This window comes from Struthio camelus, chromosome 1, assembly GCF_040807025.1.
Source record: "Struthio camelus isolate bStrCam1 chromosome 1, bStrCam1.hap1, whole genome shotgun sequence".
In the NCBI taxonomy this organism is placed as follows: domain Eukaryota; kingdom Metazoa; phylum Chordata; class Aves; order Struthioniformes; family Struthionidae; genus Struthio; species Struthio camelus.
Window position 1 is genome coordinate 112,777,485 of NC_090942.1, and position 22,129 is coordinate 112,799,613.

The following is a 22,129-nucleotide window of genomic DNA, read 5'->3' on the forward strand; positions in this document are numbered from 1 at the left end:
TCTTTTGCCCTTCTATGGAACTCCTCCATCACAGAAGTTCAAGTTTCAATTTAAAGCAGTAGAGACTGCATAGGTTCATTAAAAGCACAGGACAATCCTGGACATTTAGCTGAAAACTGGTTTCTGGGTCTACTACTACATGGCAGCTGGATGCATTATATTATATATGTGGGGGGGTGTACATTTTTTATAATATATATATATAGCTGCGTATGCACTTTTTAAAATATATATATATATATATATGTTGTATGTATGTAACCCATGTTTCCTCATTTCAAAAGCAGCCTAAAGATCCACTTCTAATAGAGCATAATGAGACTACCCAGAAACGTAACAAACTGTATGTCCCCTACAGGTTTGGGTTTTGAAGTGTCATTACTGATTGTATGACACCACAAAGAAATCATGCCACTGCACAACACCGACTCCCTTATTTTACCCACAGAAGGGGGAGCTCTCTTCCTCTACCAGCTGTGCGTGGCCTTTACACTCCTGTATCTTGTCCTGTGTTCCTGTTCTACCTTCTTAATTTGCTGCAAAAAGCATAAAGAACAAAATATTTCCATGTTCTTTTTAAAATAAACTTTTAAAAGTTTTATTAAATCAAGCTTGCAACCTACTGAACTTGATAATGTCCCTTTAAATGACTTTTTTCCCTTTAATTAGATGTTAAGTACCAGAATTCTGTCCTACCTACATCACAGTAGCACACTATCCTCCTTATATTAGAAAAAAAGAAAAAAAAAACACAAAAAACACAGCAAGTCTAAGACTGTGCTGCTGTTGCAATTCACAAAAAAAAAAAAAGAAAGAAAGAAAAGGGATCAATTTACATGTTTAAATATCATCCCACACTGGTAATCACCCTTTCAAGTTTGTAGGATCATAGAATCATGCTCCAACATAAATACAACTACAATGTTTAGGTGCAGTAAATTAAAAAGTAAAGTTCCTCAGTATTTCATAAAGTTATACCCAAATAATTGAAACAAATGATGTTCAATACTTTGGTTGATGCAAACAAAACATTTCCCTTAGTGTGAACCTAAAGATGAACAGGCAGTCTTCTATCATAAACTTTCAAGAGATGGCTCATTTGGGTTTAAAAAAAAAAAAAAAACCACACACACACACAACCTTTTAAGTATGTCTTGAGATATGTAGGACAGGTCAACACAGAAGGAACACAGAAAAATATTAACTATTTCTAATAGGGATGTTGTTTGCCCAGAATGTTTTTACTCTTCCATGTGATGTCTGTGACAGGCTCAGAGAGCGTGACAAGCTGCACAGTGTTGTTGCCCTGAGAAGGGAAGGAGTTGTTCCCTGGAGAAGGAAGCAGCCCCTGGACAACCAAGCTGCCTGCCCTGGAGGCTGGCTGGAAGAGGAAAGACTTGGGTTGGGCCAGCCCCCCAGCCAGTGCAGCCGAGTACCTGGGTTGGCACAGCCACTCTCTTCTAGTCTAAAGGCCAAAGAAAAAAAAAGCAGAAGCCAAACTACAAAGTTGTTTTGCCACTGAGTTTTGTCTTGCAGTGAAAAAAAATCTTTGCAATGGGCACGTGTAGGTGCAAACCCTCCGCCAAAATTCAGATTTCTCCGAACTTGGTTTTTATTCACCTAATACTGTAGTGTTGTTTCTGGAAAAAATTTACTATGGGAGAGGATAAGAATATCTTTTAACTAATCCATACCGAAGTTTTAAAAAAAAACCGAAGAACAATACAACTGTGGAAGGGTAAACAAAAGAAAGATTCCTCTGAAGTTTCAAGATGTTTGTTGGTTCTTAGTTTTGAAGGATGAAGAAGGATATACATGTCAAGAAAAGACAGAAAAGAAGTTGATACATGATCTCAGAAATTTATAATGAAAAGCTTAAAGGATCCAGGTTTATTTCTTACAAGGAAAGAGGATATTCTGAGACAACTTAATAGAGGTTTTCAAAGTTACATAAAGCAACTGAGTGAAAACACAAGTAAATAGGTAAGTCAGAATTTTTTAAAGCTAAGGGTAGTAAGCTACAGAAGCTGACTCAAGCAGAGTTTAAATAAATTCTAGAAACACCTAAAGCAGTTTTAGTTGGCAATGTACTAGGAGCTTCCCTTCCCCCCCCCCCAAGTTAACAATAAACCAGCAGTTTGCCTTTTTTTTTTTTTTTTTTTTTTTTGGTACAAGCCAGGTCTTTAATATAACATGCCATCGTTTTAGCACATCTTGTAGGTGATCTTTGGTATTGTACAGCATGTGTCTTTATTTAAAAAGTAGGTTGTACATACATTTTACTGAAACATTACAAAGATCCATCTCAGAAACAGAAGGACAAAAAAGGACACCAAAATAACAAACAAACTAAACACAATTCTCACCCCCCCCCCCAATTGACATATGAAAAGAGGCCACACAATGATGCAGGAACCTCCATCTCATAAGAGGTTTTGACCTAAAAGCTAAAACAGCATCCTAAAAAGGACGCTTCCCTCCCAGCAACTGCAGCTGCCTTCGCACCCCAAATCGAGTCTGCTGGAATCACAGGACCTTAGAAACCTGTGTGCCTGGCTGGGTCTGCAGCTGACAAGCAGCTTTCCTTCCTCAGCTTCCTCCCGTCTACAGCGAGGATCAGCAGAGCAACCCAAGGCTGCGAGACTATTTTGGCTTTAATCTTTGCCTGTAAAAAGGCATGAATACAGACCTCAAGGCCTATGCTGAGCTTACACAGTCTCAAAAGTTTGTCTTACACTTGATGCTGCTCTTAATTTCAAGACTGAACTCAATGGAAGACCTGTCTCCGCAACAGGCCTTGAAAGAGATGCAGAAGATATACAGAAAATTAATCAGTGTTCAGCAATAGTGTTAAGCCAAATGGAGGCAAAAATATAAAAGAAAAGGCAAAGATTCTGAAAAAATAGACAAAATCATGAAGAAAGAATACTCTCCATTAAAAAAGAAAAAAGGAATAAATAGATGAAGAATAGGGAGAGAAGAAATAATAGTTATAAAAAACAGTAAAACAACTGAATACTTTTTTTTAAAGTCAGTCATGATGTAAAATAACACAACTGTTGCATCATTTCCTATACTTCCAACAACATACATACACACCCTGAAAAGTTTAATTTTAATCCACATCAGTTTGTTAGTTTGTTTTTGCTACTCAGCTCAAGATTACATCCCTGTTTCCCATTACTGAGATGCTTTATTAGAGGTATGTCAGACGGTACAGCTCTCCACCCTGAGCATTTTCTGAAGTAACATAGCTGCTTTCTCTTGAAGCTCTCCAACCTCCTCAGCAGCAGCATCTTCAAACACTTCCGAGTTATTGCCTAGGCCACTTACAGCTCCACTACAAGAGCAACTCTAGCATAAGCCTGCACTGCAATACTTTAAAGGCTGAAGGTCAGAACACATATGTGAGCATGGGCAAGAGATACATGGCTAGGGGAGATATGTCAGAGAGAGGGAAAAAACGGAGGGGAAGAGGAAAAGGGTAAAAAACAAAGTGGTGTTTCCAAATATGAGCACCAATTAGAAAGTGAGAATCACTGATTTTAAAATGTAAGTTTAGACTTTAAAAAAAAATATACTAGCTGAAGAAATCAGCCTCACCAGTCCATTAGCTAGCTGTACTGGCTACCAGTATGACTTGAGGAGCACTCCTCCTCCCATCCCATCACAGTTTCATTTGGAAAGAATTTAGGTATCTTCACTACTAGGTAAACACACATAAATTGAGCTTGTACAGAGTTAGCAGTTTGTAAGAAAATAGGGTTAATAATTAGAACGGTATGTTTATTTTTTGCAAAAAAAAAAATGAAGAGATTCCCCACTGCAAGGCCAACTTTTAAAAAAAATGGCTTTAATAAATATAATCCATAATAGGCATAAATGACTAAAATTGACATCCCTAGACCTTAAGGTTTGTTTGTTTGTTTTTGATGGATTGCTTCAATGCCTGGGATTTTAATAGAACTTGGATAAAAATCTGCTTTGAGTTAATTCCCTATCAAAATTCCCTTAAGAAATTTAACTTGAATGCATTTAACAAGAACACAATTATAGAAGAACTTTTTATTTAATTCTAGAGACATTCATTATACCATGTAGGCAGAGAATATTGCGTCAACCATACAATATGCTGGTATTCCAATTAAAATGAAGGAAAATTTGTAAGAAAAAAATTAAATTGTGTCTGCAAGTGAAAAAGACAAATATATTTATTTAGGAACTCACCAGCAAAACAAATAAACAAAAACCTCTAAGCCCTAAAGTTATAAAACTGGATTTGTATGGACACAATAATAACCTATTAAAAAAAAATTACCTCTGTATATTCCTTAGAGCCCGAATAAGATTCAAATTACAAATTTTTTTACAGATTTTTTTTTTTTTCTTAGAAGCTGCAAAATACCAGTTCTTGTGTTTTCTGTGGCTCTATTTAATGATGCACTGCAATACTCCTATTTTGTCCAGGAACCAGCTTAAATAAATCATTTACTTTTCATGGTCCACCAAACATGTGCTGGGTGATTTACAGGTAAATACTAAGCCTGTCACTAAAAGGTACACTCTACTCTCTAGTAATGGTGTCCCTGTGGAGCTCACAGTCTGACCACTTGTCACATCTGTGCACACTCACCTGTAAATCAATCACCACTATATGAGCACAATGCAACAGGCTACTGCTTCCAGCTCTTTGAAGGAGGTTCCTGCTCCCAGTGCAGAGATGGTGGAACCATTCGCGTGGTCGCTTCTTGCCAGTGATGCCACAGAACCCAACCTTGTAGCTCCAACCACCGCTGGTGTTCCCGTACACCAACAGAAGAGGAGTGAGTAGCGTGCACCCGTTCTTCTGCTGCCTCTGCTCTGCTTTCCTGGGGGCCCAAGGGGACAGCAGAGGGGTGATGCCCTGACCACACTTCAGTATGAATCATTAGCCCTACCCAGGCAGATCTCAGGAGGCCTTGGCATGCCAAATTCCATTTTGAAAAAGGTGTTGAGGCTTTATTCAGCTGCGACTGAGGGCATTTGACAGTTAACCACAAGCTGTAATAACAGAGCACCCTTGCATTTCCATTCTTAGATGTGGCTGCCAAGCCAGAATTCACCAGCCCAAATAAAGATGTTTACAATGCAGGTATCTGTATCTGAGCAGGTCATGTTAGTATCCTTTTACAGTCAGTGGAGAAAATCAGGCTCTTCTACGGGTGGAACTGATCTCATGCTATAGTACATGTCTAAAGGAGGTTAAATGAATCACATCCTAGAAATCCCTATTTGTCTCCACTGCCTGTCAGAGTCGCACAGGGCTCCTATTTCTCTTCACTGTGTATAAATAGGGCTCCCCGCTACCCCAACTCAGAGGTAGACTTTTACAGCATCATTAAGAAAAATTCTGCTCTGTATGTTCTAGCTCCAACATAACCTTCTCCATCATTCTGATCTATTCTGATCATTTCAGTATTCAGAGTTTTCCACTCCATACAACGAATGCCTGCTAGCAGGCACAAACACTAATCCTTCACCTAAACACACTAATTCATATCATGTAAATAAAAGTAGTTATTTCAGCATGCTTAGCAGCTTGCATTTATTCCTTCTGCATTTTTCTTCACATGTCAAAAATCTGCCTAACTCTGGATAGAAACTCTCTGCATTAGCATATAAAATTTCTCTCTTCATACTAGTCTTCAAAAAAGATTTACTAATAGATCTTTCCCTTTAGGTATGAGGTACGTATTTCTTCTTGTCCATTTCCTTTTCGTTTTCCATTTCTTAAGCCTTTTTCCTTTTTTCTATTTGTTTTTAAAGAAGTAGAATCCAAAATCTGAAATCAGTGAATTTTCAGTGACTTCGTATCAAGCCATCTGATGAATTTTACCTATATCACCTCATACTTCTCCCTTATGACAATTTCGGATAAATCGACAACAAAAATTTTGAATATTCTCTAATTCCACTTTTGTATTTCCTAACCTTTTCCAGTGGCAAGTAATTTATTTCCCCATTTCTAATTTCTTTCTTTCTTCCCTTTTCTTCTCCTAAACACTTTTTTCCAGAAATTCTCCAGAAACCAGACTGACTGAAAAGAGGATCAAAATGTTTTGAAAGAGGAAGGTGGTTAGACTCTCCTCTTTCTCTGCTGCCCAAAGCAGATGTGCAAGCTGCACTCTGTCAGCCTGCAGGACTGTGCAGTCTCCCTGAGAAAATGATGCACTAATGTAGCTGTGCTGTTAAAAATTCATGCCAACTCCCTGAACAGGGAGCTTCAGGGCTTTAGATCAATTTCATCTCCCCCTCCTCTCTCTATTCCTTTTATATCCATTGTCATTTTGGTTGGCTATTGGACATTTGCCAATAAGTGTTCAGATGTCTCAGGAGTTGCAGGAGAATTCAGTTTTTCCAGGCCAAAGTTATCAATGTATTTATATTCCAACAGTTCACTCCGATTTTGGCATTACAGTGGTTGTACAGCACTTGAAATAGGAGCTGTCCTTCTCAAAATTGCTTCTGCTCCTCAGTATTTTCTTTACTAAACTGACCAACTGCATCAGAAATGGCATGGCTAGGAAAAAGCATCAAACACCTTGGAGGGCAAAGTGGGCCCTATTACTTTACTTTCAGCAATGACTATCGGGGATACTTAAAGAACTTGGTGATGGTTTTAACAGTTTGACAAACCTCCTTTCCCAGCAGGAAGGGAGCTTTCCGTGACTGGCAATGAGCTGTAATGTTTTCCACAAAGCTGAAAGAAAACACTGTGTACCTAAATTTAACTTACTATACTTTCAAACTGGTCTCTAGGAGGAAATGTTCATGCACAGCACTCAATTCAACAAAGTTCAAAGAACAGCCCTTTTATGTACATACGCACATATGCTATTTTTCTTTAAAGTGTATTTCACATGTCTTCCCTCATGGTTCAAGTATAAAATCTGAATGTAATTATTATATACCCATACTAATCTTCCTTTCCTCAGAGGCAAAAGAGAACAGGAGAAGCACCAACAATTCCTCATCTCCATAGGCAAAGAAATAAGATAGGCCTGGCACTGAGCCCCTGCAGCAAGCTGACTCCATCAGACCAGGTTGGGGAGCGCATTCCAAAGTCAAAAGTCCTTCTCAAAGAACTTCCTGCCAATAGCTACTTGACATTAAAAGCTAGGATGATCTAGGTCAAGTATCCCAGTTGACATTAATTGCTATGTTGGATCAAAAAAGCAGGCAGCCTTCTCAGCCAGAGCTCAAGTCACGTTAGGCTTAAAAGTAATCAAGGCCAAAGCCTTGAATTGCACCCAGAAGCCAAAAGGAAGCCAGGGCAGCTGCTGAAGAACTGCCCAAGCGTGTTGCCACCCATGCCCTCCACGCAGACAGGCAGCTGCCTACTTCAAGGGCTGAAACTTCATAGCCGCGGTCAAGTTCAGCCTCAGGAACAGGCTATCCAGTAGTCTCACGTGGAAGTCAAAGTCAGAGATTATTATAGTGAAATCAAAACGTCAAAGACAGCCTTTTAGTACAGATGCATAAGACAGACTCCTGGCTCTAAATACTTAGGGAAACAAATAAATTAGAAAATCTTTGTATAAAAGGGTGGACGAAACACTCTACCGGCAGAAACTAATACCCACTACATTTAGTGCTTTACCTCTTGTTTCTTACTACTTTTATCTCAATTTTATCTACATACTGCAAAGGTAAAGTGTGTTTAACATCCAGTTGGAAAGGAAACAGGATCTGGAAATGCAAATCACCTCTATATTGACAGGAGTATGGGACAAACTGACTCTCAGTCATCCATAAGAGAAAACAAGTACTTCAGTACACCATGCACAGGTTAGTTGGAAACAGAAAAGTCACTCCCAAAGAACGAAAAGGATATTCCTGCTTAGGATCTTCTCAAAACCCTTTTTTTCGTTTTGTTTTCTGTTTTTTAAAAGCAAACACAATCCTGTCCAACTATCACATGAAATAAAAATGACTGCAGGCTGACTTTTTGAAGGCAAAGTAGATAACAGTTCTGAGAAGAAGCTGGTGAAAGAAAAGTAACAGCAAGATCGATCAGTACAGGGAGGAAAGTCAAAGAAATGTATGCAAGTCCTAGATGAAGGAAAAATAAAAAATAAAGTACTCAAGGCTATCACTGTTGATGAGGCAAAAATCCGAATAAAGGATAAAAATATTTATCTGATACCAGAGACTATTTAAATTTATTTTTAATTGAAGAAAATTAGAAATAATCATAATTTTGAGAATTACGAGTGCAAACACAAGAAAACAGAATTCACAGTTCTGCTCCCAGAGTTATTCTGATGGCTGATGCCAAGGGGGTCAGATTCTGGAACTACTCATTTTGAGGAGTACGCCCTTCTGCATATTGTTCCATTGGTTTTCAAAATATTAGCTACAGAACAAGGAGGAAACTTTAGGGTACATAGGAAGTTCATACAAAGAAGAGACAGAACTCCACGAGCCCCTTGCCATCAATATACTCTCCAAAGCTACTTCTTGAACAGAAAAGAACCAGGAGGCTCCCCGCCTTGAGCCTCCAGCTTGCACAACAAAGCCTTTTAAGCCACAGAGAGAAAAGGAACGGATTAATTTTTAAACAGTAAAAGATGAAAAATTATAACATTATTCCATAACTAATAGCACATTTCCAAATCATGATCAATATTTTCCTTTGCATTTAAGTATTGCTGAATCTTAATGCTTTTTACATGTCCAAGTACCAGAAAAATAAATGATTTCAATATTTAATAACTATATTAGAGTGTGACTGTAGTTTCTGAAGCTCCTTGCAAACCCAATATGGGCTAACTGTCCATTTGTACTGTTACAAAGAACTTCTTTAGAGTGCTGCAGTACAATAGCCTAAGCAAAGACCTGAGCTCATATTTAGCATACAGTCTGATAGCTACATGTCTGCAAGACACAGGCCAATTCATAGTGTAGACCCAAACACAGTTGGAAAAACAAAGTCCACAGTAAGTCTAACAATATTTGTACTATTTAATTCAGAAGATTTTAAGAATACAGGTATTTTTCAGAGTAGAAAGAATATTAAGAAGTAATTTAATTGGTCAAGACAGCTATTTGGCAATCACAGCACATGCAGTACTGTGGACCATTGGGTAGCTCAGCTTGTCAAGTCAAAGACAAGTCAAAAAGCCCGTTTTTCAAGTAAGAGTTACTTATCCAATACAGATATGTAACATATTGTAAATAATTCAATAACTGAATATGTATGCAATTCCAAATTTAGCCTAAAATTGTTTGGGTTAAGTACAGCTTTCCAAAACCCTAGCCAGAGCCATATACAATTCTCAAACATTATGCTTAACATAAAAAAAACTTTAATGTAACCTAATTTTTTTTTTTAATGTTCTATGATGTGCATACTGTTCCAGATACGGCAAAAAATGTTCAAACATGGCAACAGGTCAAAAGCAGCTCCAGAAGTATTTGTAACACACGTTTCTCGATGTAAATCAACAGGAATCGTTCTATGACAGGAAGTAAAAGCCTACTGAATCTCCCCAATGGTTACATTTTACAAACTAGAGTGGGTCTCATCCATGATATTTACAGTCAGCATAAAATGCTGCTAATCTATTCATATTTTAAGAGGTTTTTTTGAATTTGCAATACAGTCATTCCTTTTCTGTTTTTACATTCATATACTGAACAACATCAATACTTTATGAAAGGTCTCCTACAGTTTTCAGAGCTAAGCTCAGGAACATTGCATGTTGTATAGAACATGTATAAATTCTTAGTGCAAAAGGCTCTAGATAGCTGCATAAATTAAAGACGGATAACAGGAATGACGGACTGCTGCAGTACCAAAAGGTATCGTATACCAGCAAATCCAGCATCTGTGTCACCAAGGGCAAAATGCCTCCAGAACTGCAGATCTGGGTGCCCTTTGCCCAATCCTGTTGTGTGTGGCAGTTGGTTAAATCCTAGCAATTTATAGGGGGACAGGCCAAGGTTTCATTCTGCCTCTCCAAAGCCTGCAATTGCCTGGTCTCTCTGCCTCAAGCAGAGAAACCAAACACTAGGACTATCCAGGGCCTCTTAAGATGGCTACAAAGGAGAAAGCTAGAAAGATCTTCTTGATTTAAGTGCTAACATTGCATACGTACACAATATACACAACTCCACTTCTCCTTTTGGAATATACAGCTTTGCAATTGCCCATTTCAGCATGAAGGTTTATTAGCTGAACACAATCTAATTCCACAGCTCCTCCAACTCTCTTCCACTGCTGTCATTGATGTTCCCATATCACAAAAGTAATACAGGAGGAGAGTGTTCCTTGTCACAAAACAGCTGTAAAAAACAATGATATTTGTTTTATTTTGATTCAGGATAGTTTTGTAATGAGTTAAAAATAAAACATTCAGGGGCTAAAAAAAAGCTAGTATTTTCAGCAGCAACAGTGAAACTAAAGTGTTTCAAATAATTTGTCAACAAATGCGCTATCAGCACTTCTAAGCAGATTTAGCAACTAAGAATTAATTTCTGTACAAAGCATTTTGTCAAAGTAACTTTGACAAAAGCAAACAGTGTCTGTTTTTTAAACCCTACCCACTAAACAATACTATTTTGGCTAAAACACCCTATGTCTTATAAATAGAAAATAGACAGATGAGAGCCAGTAGTAATTTGTTTCTAATGTTAACATGTGTCAGTTTCACACAAGATCTGCAAAGTGGTAAACAGAAGAGCTTATTCCTATTTTGTCTACTTCATTTTTTTCAGTTTGGCTATTAGGTACAAAAGTTTTCATGTTCCTGAGTCAGGAAACAGTTTCATGAATCCTGGAACTTACGAAACCTGATCTGCTTCTCCCGATTTATACCTTCTTATCAAACATATACTAACATTTTCACATCCGTCTAGCATTTTTGCCTACAGAGTACTTTTGATGACACTTTTGAATGGCTTGTTGGTTGGAACAAAAATTCTGTAAACTAGCCTACAGGTTTAAAAAAAAAAAAACCCACCACAGTGCAACAAACTTGTAAGTAATTTAAAGCCTGTCCTCTTTACTTGTTATTACAGAACTCACATGAGATGAGTGGTCTTCATAAAATTCTTTTCTGTCAAAATTAGTTTAACCAATGAACCAATGCATTCAGAAGTTACTCTAACTGCACATGCCTTTTTATAGAAGATTGGGCTACAACAGTCACTTGTTAAGGATTTGCATTCTACATGGAAAGAGTGTAACAATTAAAGTGCCAGTCACTGCAGTTCACGTTTAGACATTTTTCTATATGAATAACATCAGAAATAAAATTTGTCATTCCACTTGTCTTCTGATTTAATTCAATTTCCTTTGGCAAATACAAGCTAGAACAGACTATCCCATCAGCCTGACTCAAAAACATCCTCTGCTTAAGCACCTGATTATACTTTTTTTGCTCTTCGCTTTGGAGAGGAAAAAAAAGGGTTGGGAAAGAAGGACAAAACAAGAAGCAGCTCACAACATTGATATAGCCTCTTGGAATTAGGCAATGCTCTTTTTGCTCAGGGAATCATCTAACATTTATAAGGTCTTGTGTTTTCTTTATCCGTCTCTTGCTACTGCTCTCAGTCATCTGACCCACAGGTTCAGGCCATGATGAGCACTACTGTATGGGGAAAGCAAAAGCAGTTGCAGTCCCTCATTTTCCTTTACTTGCATTTGTGTCCTTACACAAATCTTTGCCCAGACATCATTAACTGGATCAGTGAACTTGTGCCAGCACTCTTCAGGAGACACTCTAGTTGTGGCAACATATAACTAGGTAAGGAGGACAAGGGACTGTTATTTTCCAGCTGCAGTACAAGATAACAAAACACATCCAAATATAGCCCAGGCTGCTGTTAAATGTTACTTCTAAGCCAATGTAATGGCAAGCTGACAGCAAAACGGGAAATCCCACTGTTCCATATCCCTGCCACTTCCACCACTGGACACATTTTCCCCTGTCCCTTTCATCAATAAAAAGCACTTTCCTTTCTGAGCCCGTGATAAACCTGTTCAGGGTGCTCAATCAACATAAAAATATTTAGATTTTTAACAGGATAATTTATCTTCTTACACTGGCTCCCCACAGTATAATGACACTACTCATACCAGTGAGGAGGCAAGGTTACCAGGTCAGAGGTAGGACTGCCCTGGTCAGCGTAACCTAGCTGTAATGTCAATCTATGTCCTCAGTCTTTATCGGTGAGGATTTACTCTTATTTCTCTGTTCTATTTCCATATCTAACTAAGTGAATATGCCCAAGATTTCCTTCACATATGTAACGTCACCCTTTCCATGTAAGGAAAGTTTCACGTTATCTGTTGACACTGCCTTAAAGCGAAAATTGATTAGTAGAAGTTAGACGACCCCCACTGATGAGAGAGAAAGAAATAAGAAAGGAATGAATAAGGATATTTCTCCCAAACATATGGATGCTCCACTTGAATCTGATGTTCTCACACCCATTGTTGAGGCGAACAAGAGAAGCAGGAAGCAATGAAAGTGAACTGAGACAGGTTTCTCTCATAGAAGGAATAAATAACAGGGAATTTTAAAGTGTCAAGCATGTCCAGTTCTGCATGTTGGAAGAAATATATACAGCTATCCCTTTAAAAAGGCTCTTTTAGAACCATAATCTTTTCTTACGTTCTCTGTGTCTCAGGTACAAGTTTGTATGCTATAATTACTTTGAAGATGTCTTTCCTAGATTAGTTTTTAAACTCTGGGAACTCCCTATTCTCCTTCCTTCACGGAGCCTCTCTCAGCACAGATAACCTTGTTGAGCCTGCCTGTTCCACTAACTTCCATGTCCTTGCTGCTTTCAGTAGTGGAACAGAGGTCTGCATCCCAGCCTTTCACACTGAGAACAGAAAAACCCAAACGGAGGAAGAGTCAGCCTTGTACACAAAAGCAGGACACAGCATGTACAGGCCAAGGTTGATAACTTCCTACTGCAAGCATGTGGGCCGCTGTGTACCACCATAGATATGGACCATCCAATTGCTTGCTGCAAAGCCAACACATCCCTAAACAAAAACACCTTCCTCCCCCTGCCAAAAAAACCCATTGTAAAGACATATGTAAAGAAAAGAGAACACATAAGCATTCCTGCCTTCATTTATAAGCCAGTCCAGGTTTAGGCTCAACAATATCTTTGCAACAGAGTAAATCCACCACAGACTTTATCGTATAAATACGTACCTAAACCTTCTGGCAGTTTTCTCCTTACGCTGCTTAAGTCTGATACGGCTCATAAAAGTGACAATTTTAACCTTCAAAGTCTGTTTATATACATTTGTTTAAAAGGGTCTTGTACCTGAAAGTCTGTATAGAAAACATAAATATCTTTTGAAAAGATACAAGTACTTCATATATCCAGTGATGAGGGTACAAACTCTTCAGGGAAGAATTAAGCTGCTTTAGACTAAGCCAGCTCTTCCCATTTCACTGGTAAACAGCTGCAAGCAGCACTGCAGGGGTTGTTAAAAGCAGTGGTGGTGGAGGGGTTATTTTATATTAGGTCAAGCAATGAGCAATCAGTGCAGACCAAAAGTCAAGCAGCCGCCAATCCGAGTCAAAGCCCCTCCCCAGAACTGGGTAGCGCAACATGGAACTGTTCATTTACTTTGCTGCCTAGGATTACTGCATTTTTATTTTAAAATGATCCATCATGCTTTGCTATTTTTGCACCCCTCAGAGTACATGCCCTAGATTGGCTACCAGGCTCAGAGCAGTACCATCACATCATATATGCATAAAGTGTTTTATAAAAATCCCCTGTAAAGCTAATGCCTACAAAGAGATTCCTATCAAAGTACCAACAAAAGAACAGACTCTGCAAGATCTGTGTGAAGACAGTGGCACATATAACAAGCTAGAACATCCAATTTTTAACCCATTTTACAATACGCCCAAGTCAGATAACTTTCTCCACTGGCTCTCTACAAGTGCACAAAATAATATGTTGTTCCACTGGTCCCAAAATTTTGCCTCAAGACCACTAGCAGTCTCTAGTTCCACGGATCACAGCAGACCACATGTTCAGAAGGGCCTTCAACAGTGCTCCTACCAACCTCCCTTCTTCCACATAAGACAATCTCTGAGCATTAAACAAGCTTTGCACAAAGGTGAGCAACAGTTCAAGTATGGTTCCCAAAGAACCTTCCCTCTCCACACTACTGCTTTTTCTCTCCACACTATTTCTCTTTCCTCTATATTGTTAAATCAGTTGTAAAATTCAAGGATGCTGACACTGGCCTAAAGGAATTATTTAAAACTCCTGCCACCCATGCACGGATAACATTTTATGAAGACCTTCCTTCCCTCTCCTCTGTCCCCACAGATTACAAAGTTGCTTTGTCAAATTTTGGTGATCTCCTTAATTCCTCATCCAGTGTTAAATCTAGCAATATAAGTATCAAAGTCCTCAAGTTCCAAGAATTTAAAACTGTAAGACTTAACACCTCCATCAGATTCCTTTGGGTTTCCACTACAGGGCTTTCCCAGGAACTAAGGGTTTTTTTGTTGTTTTGTTTTGTTTTTTTTTTTTAAAAAAAGACTCTCTTAAAAAACATCCACTGCCAGACTCAATTCAGTTTTCCAATTTACCTGTCCACATCCAGCAGCTCTCACTTACGTTCAGAGAGCACAGAAAATAGTGTTGTGCCTTGGGACAGCTCAGGTATTTTCCCCTTCTCTAAATGCACTTAAGGCAGGCCCAACTTCTGTCCACATCTTTGCTTCCAACCAGTTTGCTACACTAGTACACCTGCACATTATCATTCCTTGCTCTCATGGAATATATTAAAATCTAATTTCAAACACATATGGGGACATGTAAGAAGGTATCTTATCACTTATGCAAGAAAGGACGTGTGTGATATTTTCTTTTTTAAACCACAACAGGTAGTAAAACATTTTCTACTACATTTAGAGCTGCCAAGACAAAAATATTTAAATAAAAGATGGCAAGCTTAAACTAAAGTCCTCCAGTAATTCCACGACAGTAGCTTAGTTCAGACTTATTACCTATGCCTGTATGACCAAGCAGTGGCAAACAGTACTCACGTAAACTGAGAGGAAGTGATGCTCACAAACCACACAAAGTATCAAAACATTCAGTGCTGGTCATATACAATGGAAGACGAACCTCCTGTTTGTTCCACGCTCACTGAACAACTGCACGTAAGACATTCACACTTTCGCTTTTCCAAAAGAAAATGTTTTATGCACATATTGCAGATGAGCAAACTACAAAGACTAAGTAGCACCTATAGGGTAACTAAAAAGAGCCAATAAAAGTATACAAAAGATATTGTATTTTTTCTTCTCTTCTGTAATCTTATTTTAGTAATTAACCGTTATTTCTACTCATCTTAAGCAGTTCACTTATAAATAAGAAATAAAAGAATGCAGTGCTGGAGCACACGATTAGTCTGGAGGGAGTGTCAGAATTCAGAAGAATTGGTTTATGAATTATGTTTATAGATACACATTTGTTTGCACAGTCTAGTGAATGAATAAAAAAGCGTGCATACCTACCTTTACGTTATTGAGTAAGGCTACTGTCTGGAAGGTACGCACATATTTTTTTTCCTCCAACTCACTTTCATTTATTGTTCCCGAGATGCATTACATTATTGGAGACACCTCGTGATTTGAAGAGCACAAAACTTCATTTTTGCAGAAATGGTTTTAGAAGTGACAAGCATTTCATGCTTGATCCATCCAGAATGTTGCAGAAATGGTTTTAGAAATGACAAGCATTTCATGCTTGAGCCATCCAGAATGAGCCCCATTTTACCCAGAAAAATGTAGGCTCTCACTCATCAGAAATGTAAAAAAAAGTATATGAAATGATCATATAATTACGGCTTATACTGCAGGACTTTATCATTTCATTTTTCCTAAGACTTTAGAAGTAAGCTTTGCCATCACTACAATTTCAAATATGTCACGAGGTGGCTGTCTGCCCTAATTCCTCCTAATGAGAATGTATGAGGTCATTTGATAAAGGTTTTAAATACAGAATCTAAATTAGGATTAAAAAAAGAAAAAAAAAGACTGCACGCTTCATCCCTGGGATAGTATGACAGGTGTTCAAGAACTGAAAGATGAACCCCATCCATTACTTCCCTCCCAGTCTTAGCGCATTTCAGTCTCAGCAGCTCTAATACACGTGTTGCCGAACACCCTTCCAATAGCCTCACTCCTATCTGTAATTTTGATACTGAAGCACAAGATCTATAAATTCAGTAATATTTCAATATTTTCCTTTACTTTTCTCAAATATCTAAGCGAGTACTACTGTTTCTGCAATTCAATATATTTTTTATTAGAGTTCCCCAATCCCACAGATTATCTCAGAACGACAAAGGTGAATTTAAGAGAAAAGTTTTCCACAGAAATCAGCTGCATGCTCCACACTGACTAATCTGCATTTTAAAGTGAACGTAAGGCTCTCTCTTTGTTCAGTGAGGAACGGCAGTGAGTGGGGAGACAACGCACCATGAATTCTGCCATCTCACTACAGGAGAGGGACCCTTTGGCAGAGGAATGGGAGAGGTAACTGGGGTCAGTAGCACCGCCACAGATAAATCTGACAAAGTCCATCTGCCAGAGCACCAAGCGATAAACTAACAAGAATTAGATCAGATAGCAGATCTACAAGCGTTTATAGCCCATGACTCAACTTTCCCTCCTGTACAATGACCTTTAAGGTGGACAGGAAAAGGAGACCAGCATGCTTATATGTTAAATTCACACAGTGCATTATCCAAAGAGTAACTGATATCTGAGGCTTTAAATCTACTTCAGAAGTAGAAGGGCAACGGCCTATGGAACCCCCAAAAGGCTGCAAGAGAGGAAATGCGATCACTTCTGCGCTCCTCTTATCTCATGGAGCATGCACAATCTTCCTCAAAAATTAATAACAAAAATAAAGATACAAGGTAACAGCCAAAAATAGTCTGATCATCAACACAAGGAGAACATTTTGAAAGCCAATTTAATGCTCAAGTCCAGCTCTGAAAAGACACGATACGGCTGATATTTGCATAGCTAAGGTTCTGAACACATTAGAACCATAGCATCATTATCCTTCAGTGTTGCAAGCCAAAACAGAGCCAAAAAACAAGTGTTCAAATATTGTTTATCCCCACCATTGCACATTATAGTACCTTGAAAACAAAGCCAGGGCAAGGTAATGTAAAAGCAAAATCGTTCACCGTTCGAAACCCTAAAGAGCATGCCATAATTGACTTTTTCTGCATTGATAGAATTCACAGTAGAAAATGATTGATGATAAAACTGAGGCCCAGGAGATGAAGTCTGCAAAAGTGATCATTTACCTATTTCAGATCAAAAACCAATTCACGATCATCCACTAGGGGCCCTGAGGTATTCTTGGACATATAAGAAACTAGCTATTATCAACTAAAAATCACAAAAGAATTCTGAAGAATGGATTAAGAAACCTCAATAAAATATTTTCATCAAACATACACTCAGTCAATGAAATACTCTTATTATATATCCACTCAGCAAAAGTCAAACTCACTATAGGTTTTTGGAAGGCTACCAAAGTTCCAGGAGTAAAACAGACAAGTGAGCCTGAGCTAAGCATAAGATAACATCTTGAGGGTCAGCCTATTTTATGCATACGTTGAATGGTCCAAGTTCACGTCCTAACCAGGTAATCTCTGCACTTTTTTAAAAAAAAGTCTGCAGTAATTCCAGTGTATTACTCAAAAACCCAGATAAATCTGAAAAATACAAAGTAGAGCACTGTGAAATTATTACTCTTCAACTCATTTGAAAGGATGAGACAGAGATGCAAGAACAAAACCTTCGCAGAGGCTACTTTCAGGAGACGAAGGAAGGAACATACGTGCGTGTGGGAGGAGGGGAAATGTACTCATATCCCTTCTCTTGCCATTGACCATTCCTACCAGCAAGCTTAAGGAAACAGAAGTAGGGCTCTCTGAAGTAAGTGTAACATCCTGTAAAATCATTTCACAGAAAGTTTGTGAGCAAGAACTTAAGATAGCTATGTTCAAGAGCTATACCCAAAAGACACCACCAAACTTTCATGTTTGATACTGCAATCCAGAGCTCAGTAAATGTGACTCTGCACGGCCCTATTATCTTTTCATCTCTACAGTAAAACCTATGTGGGGAAGCGCAAAGAGGTTACAATATGCTATCAGCGTAGTTCATTAGTGTTGCTTTTGCACATACTTTGCAGTAGAGTAGAGGTTAAGACAGCAGAGAAGTAAACTCCAGTGAGTTAAGAGGACCACTACTGATTGTGGAGAAATTACCTTATTCTCCAGCAACAAGGAGGAATTTTTCTCCTAGAAATGGTGCACTATTACGTGGCCACTTTTTTGAAGAGTTAGGAATAGACTTGCTCTTAGTAATGTTAGCTAAGCAAAAAGAATGGTAAAGCTGGAAGGAATCTTGCCATACGATTCCCCATAAATAGGACCTGAAGTAACAGATACAGAACATATTTCTGCTAGTTGCTTTCCTCCCCATAACCATACACCTTTTCACCATCATTCAGCAAGGTTTAGGACTTTAATACGGGATCTTGGAGTTAAGGTGAAATTCTGGCCTCTCTGAAATCAACTGCACAACTCCTCCTAACTTCAAAGGGTGAAAGATTTCATGCTTATTTGTTCCCCTCTCTGGTTTTAGATCATTATATTCTAGTTTTGAGCTCTAGTTCCTTATCCTTCTCCTGCTGTACACAAGAGAGATTTTGGTTTATCTGTCTTCAGAAAGCATGTTACAGTACTTGGAGTTAGGACTGTTATGTTCTAACAAAAACCCAACTATTGTTCTAGTTGCACATGTGGGAAGCAGGGACTAGAACTTGAAGCTCTCAGCACTTAATACATAATTATTTTTAAAAAGGTAGCTCTTGCACATGACATACAGGATATATCCAGAACCTAGGAACAGTTAGATCAGAATATTCATTGTGTAAATCAGTCTTTAAAGGATATTATTCTCACTGTTGCACAAACAATTTATCACGTAAATGTTCTAGTAAGCAGAAGAAAGCTACCTCTAGAGTGAAGAGCCTAGGTAATACTTTGTTGCATGAGAAAGAAATGATAAATATAAGTACTCTCCAAAATAAGGCTAACCTAATCAGTACTGCTTTTTGTCTGAACGACTCCAGAAAGAGAGCTGTGCAGAAAAAGGTGTTTTCAAGTAACTTAAGAGACGTTCCTTACGGAGCTCAGCTCAATAGAACTCTGGCAAAACACATGCACTTGGACACCACCCATCAGGGATGCCTGTTTTACCAGCTGGGAACTGCATTACTAGAAAAATGGCTGTGAGCAGGAGATGAAAAGAATTTGTTTTATTGTAAAAGGTTTGGAAAAAGTTTTCTAATAACACTTGCCACGTAGTACTTAGATAACTACAAAAACGTGGATGACTAAAAAAAAAAACGAACTTCAGGTACGTAATCTTTTCCATAAACAATACACAACACAACTGTATTCAAATGAAGTTGAAGAGTACAGTCAAAAAAAAGAAAAGTCTTAGGCCCTGTTATTTCTACTGCCTGAGAAATGGAAGGTAGACTGAAGGCAAAAACCAGTAACCTTTTCTGCCATTTTATACTTCTTTTCACCTTTTTTTTTTTTTTTGGCAACAGTAAGAATAAAGTTAAAAGAAGTTATCAAAGAACAAAGCATGAATCCCATGCTTACAAAAAAAAAGAGAGAGGGGCAAAGAAAAGGCATAAGAGGAAGTGGATGGACTATTTATACCAATTATTGTCAAATATTTGTGTAGTTTCTTCATTAACGTGTCCTATGTAAAGGCGTACAGCTAAGTTTTATAGAGGGTCCCTTTGTAGAATGGGGAGAAAGACAGGCTGCAACAATACTGTGCAATGAAGATAAGTTTTCCCAATACTGCAAGCTACAGCAAATGCATGGAGGTCAAATAAAACTATTATTTGCCTTTTCAAACATTACTTTCTTCGGCTGCTAAATAAAAACATTATGAAGCAATTTTACACACTAAAATTTAACCTTATATTAACCTTCCATAATAAGTAAACAAACCTTTCTAGCCAATAAGCATCTCTGTGAACTCTCCAAGATGATAAGCAATACCTTAATTACATTCATTTACATGACTTTGAAATTGTTCCAGACCAAAGTCAATGACTGCAAGGTCAAAGAGTACGGAAAGCTAAAATAAGGACAAATCTACAGTAAGCCAAATCACACAAGCAGGATGCAGCATCCCTTCTAACCAGGTTGTAAAGGCCAGGAAGACCAACCAAGCGCCCACCTTTAAATCAGTTACACGAAAGAAGCAAATCCCTCAAAACACCAGAGAGTTTGAGACCATCTTTTCTTCTTTTTTTGAATACAATTCCAGTTGGAAGCAATGGACAACTCAGAATTGCTTTTAATGCCTAATGACCAATCGAATAGCGTATTTTATGCAAATACTTTATAATATTCTGATTAAAAGGCACAATACAAAAAGAAGGGAAGTTCAAAAAAAGAGCAGATTACAGAATATTATATAATTATCAGCAATAGTGCCCTGTTATATTCAGTAAGGCAAAACTGAATGGTATTGCACAAACTTATCTAATGATGAAAATACTTCATCGCACTGTGCAAGCTCAGAGAGTAGCCCTGGCCCAGTGAAACCATTGTCAAACCTTCTACCATCATCAGACTGCATCCTTAGGATATGGGGGGGGGGGGGAACATCCTGTGTTGTAGTCACAAACACAATCTTTATCATGTTACCTAGAAACCTTTATTATTGAATCTGTGCTATATTTACAGCAGGAAATGCAAATTACACACCATCCGCAATTTTAAAGATGTTTAACAATGACCATTGCAAGAATCCTGATGAAGTATGTTCTACCCCGAAACAGCAGGAAAACAGACGCAACGTCCATCCTATTTCCAAGATGCTGGATAATGGCTCAGGTATGATCAATAGCAATTAAATTAGCTGAAATGTAATATACACAAAATATAATCCTGGAAGTGTCCATTAGTGCAGTGTGCATGTATTATAAACATGAAAATATTACAAGTATGAATATATAGAAATCATGTACTGCCTTTGGATTTAGGCAATCACATATCAATGCACTGCAGCTGACAACATTTTCTTAGTATTAGATGAGATAAATCTCTCCACACTCACTTTACTAGCCAAGCACTTTTTACACAACTCTCAAGCCAACAACCTTCTGCAATTTAAGTATGATTTAGTGCAAGAGAAGCAATGAGTATTATGAAATTTATGCTTGTTCACCTTCCCTCCCCACAGAGAAGGGCAAGATGCTTTTTCATGTAAATATGTATTAGATCCAAATCACTTAAACAGATATTATTCCATAGAGAACATGATGCTGCATATGCCCATTTCAGCACCATGTTACTAAATAAACTGCAAGATAATGATGTTGCCTTCTTCCTCCAAAAGGAGATGAAAATATTTCCAGGCTTTTCAAACATAAGGAACACACTTTCACAAGAACAAAAGATGACTTAAAGAGGTTCTTACAAAGCTAGGTAGGGTGAAGACGGCTTCTCCATAAATCACAAATTAGCAAGTCACCTCAGAAATCAGCCACAGCTGTTACAGTAGAAGTACAGATCAGGTGTGTGGAGTAGTCCTTAGCGTATGAATATCAAATCATTACCATCTTCAATTTATTTACTTTTAAGCTGAGAAAAGGTAAGAAAATCATGTTTGCTAAAAGAAAAACAAGAACTTTTAGGCAAGTCACTAATTTTAAAGTTAACGTAGGAAAGTCAAACGCAAAGTGCCAAACGCTATTTCATGCGGTTTGATTTCTCAGCTGCATTTAGCCACAAGTGTCACTGTTTGAACGGAGGGGAGGAAAGAACAGGGAAAGCTTAAACTGTCTTTTAAAAGTGAGAGCTTTAAAAGTATTAATTTTAAGTGAGTACATGAATATCACTAATTTTGTTTTTATTTTGTGGAAAAAGATCAGTGTCTGACCACAAAGTACACTCACAGTTAACAATTTAAATAACTATGTGATTTGAGTTAAAGCAAGAAAGATTGTCATTGATTGTGAAGCT

General features: G+C 38.0%; 1 protein-coding gene across 19 annotated transcripts in view; it reads right to left on the reverse strand.

The window, feature by feature from the left end:
* Positions 1-22,129, reverse strand: part of NRIP1 (nuclear receptor interacting protein 1) — a 126,975-nt gene that overhangs the window by 46,064 nt on the left and 58,782 nt on the right. The window contains exon 3 of one of the 19 annotated variants that reach the window (XR_011135061.1): positions 5,690-10,326. The exons of the other annotated variants lie outside the window; for them this stretch is intronic. The gene's annotated coding sequence lies outside the window, so the exon portion shown is untranslated. Of the gene's footprint in view, positions 1-5,689; positions 10,327-22,129 lie in introns of those variants that run through there. 19 annotated transcript variants of the gene reach the window in all.